Raw genomic sequence first — 2,500 nt, forward strand, 5'->3', positions numbered from 1 at the left:
GGAGGCAGTGTTCCATGAACCAGGTTTCAACAATGTTAAATACTGTCTGGGGGAGGGTCTGGAGCGAGGTTGTGGACTTGGCTGAACATATGAGAGTTGAGTCATCTGCATATTGAATGCAGGTGGTTAGAGGGATTTTGGCATTTAGATCATTAATAAATATTGAAAAGAGAAGAGGGCCTAAAATAGAACCTTGAGGTACTCCAATGTTCACAGGCAGGGGGTAGAAAGATTATTATCCCAAAGCACAGCTTGCTGTCTGCTTTCTAAGTAAGACGTAAACCAGAGTGATGCTTGTGGGTTAAGTGACTGGGCTTTTAGTACATTAATAAGCAGATAATGGTTGACCATATCAAAGGCTTTTGAGCGGTCGATAAATAGTGCAGAAGAAAGAGTTATTGTTACAATTTTTGTTTATACAGTCAGCAAAGGATAGCAGGGCGGTAGTTGTGCTATGGAATGGTTGAAAGCCATGTTGTCAATTAGCAAGTAGATTATTATGTAGAAGGTGGTGAAGTAGTTGTTGGTGGATACATTTTTCCATTATTTTAGCTATTGGGGAGAGTAAGGTGATTGGATGAAAGTTGGAGAGCTCAGTAGATGTCCCACCTTTATGCAAAGGGATTATGTGGGAGACTTTCCATATGGAGGGGATTGTGCTTTCAGTAATAGATCTATTTATAAGGATGGAAATGGGATAGGCAATGGCTTTAGCTGCAATTTGCAGGTATTCCGCTGGTAGGCAGTCAGAAGAAGGGGTGCAAGGTTTGAGTTTTTGAAGGAGGTTGCAAATGAGGGATGTAGGTACAGGTTGTATACAAAAGGTAGGAACTGGATTGTTGGTGGTATTCAGTGGGGAAGTGGTAATAGATGGTAACGTATTAGCTAGACTTTGAATGGCTTCAGTAAAGTAGTTATTAAAGACATCAGGAATTTGCTTAGGGTTATTATGGGTGATAACTGATGGGGTGGGTGTTTTTGGGCATCCAGGCTGAAGTAGTTTGTTAATGCCTGACCAGAACTTTTGTGGATTTTATTGGTGGGTTTGTTGGAGGTGAAGGTAAAAGTTTTTTTTTGTCTAGCAGAATGTCTTTTTTGGTGGCATTTCTCAATTGTTTAAAGTGAAGGTGATCTGATGTTTTTTTTGAGGCTCTCCATTTGGCCCAAATTTTATTTCTTAGGAGGATCTTTTGCCTAGTTTGTTTTGTGAGCCATGGGGCTATTTTGGTCCTGGTTTGGGAGGTGCGGCAGGGGGCATGGTAATCTAGGATTTGAAGGAATCTAATATTAAAGTAGGTCACTGCTTCGTCTAGTTGAAGATGATGCAGTGGTGTTCAGTCACATGCTTTCAGTTCATTTTGGAAGTTCTCTGGTTGAAAGATTTTTTTTGATCGGGAGGTTTTGAAAGTATTACAATTCGGGCTATGAGTTTTTTGTTTAATTATATAGGTTAGTACATGGTCACTGATATCATCTGGAAGGATTCCTGGTTTGTAAGTTTCAGGATGACTGTTAATAAGGATCAAGTCAAGGGTGGATCCCTTACTGCTTGGTTTATGGATTCTAGTAGGGGTGGTTATTATTTGTGAGAAGCCATAGAGATTTATGTGATAGATAGGATTTGGGGAGCTACACTTAGCCCAGTCTATATTAAAATCACCTAGCACAATGGTTTCCTGAGGTAGGTGGGTAGAGAGGCAACTAAGTATGTTTTCAAGAGGTCTGATGTTGTTTCCAGGGGAAGATAGGAGCAAATTAGATAGATTTAGCATTGTTGATTTGGAGTTTGGCAGTAAGGGTTTCAGCATGAGTATCTGTGGGTAGGAAGGTATTGAAGGGTAAAACTTTGAGTTCTGATTTATACAAAATGGCTACTCCTCCACCCTTTTTGGTTTTGCGGTCACATCTCAGGATGTTATATCCAGGAGGGGTAATTTCCTGGTCCTGAGTTGAGGGCTTTAGCCATGTTTCTGTAATACAGAGAATATTGAATTTGTGCACTTCTAAGAGCGCATGCAGTTGAGTAGTTTTGTTGATAATGCTACGGATGTTAAGGTGAGCTATCAGGAGGTAGTTAGAAGGTCTTTTTGAGGTAGTAGTTTCATTATAAATTAAGTTATGTGGGTTACTGGGAATTCCTGTTTGGGGGCCAGGGTTAGGATGAATATCACCATCTAATAGGAGATGCTGTTGAGGTTTTAGTATTATTTTTAGGAGTTTGTAGTAGTTAATTAGAGTTTTCTTGATATGAAAGTAAGTAATATGGGTAGATCCATGGTACTTTGGAAGTATATAGATGGAAGTGGAGGTTATGTTACTGTGGTTAAGGGAGTTTCCATGAGTAATTGGTAAAGTCTGCTGGTAGCGGTGGCGATGTTCAGGCAGAGAAAGGTGTTCAAAGAAGGTTAGCGTGTAAGGTAGAGTTAGATATGCTAGAGTAGTAGTTAAGAGTAGTAGGTGTGTGTGTATAGAATTATGTGTTGAGGCCATTAGGGTGTGT

The sequence above is a fragment of the Protopterus annectens genome, chromosome 5.part0, assembly GCF_019279795.1.
Source record: "Protopterus annectens isolate FY-2018-M chromosome 5.part0, PAN1.0, whole genome shotgun sequence".
Taxonomy (NCBI): domain Eukaryota; kingdom Metazoa; phylum Chordata; order Ceratodontiformes; family Protopteridae; genus Protopterus; species Protopterus annectens.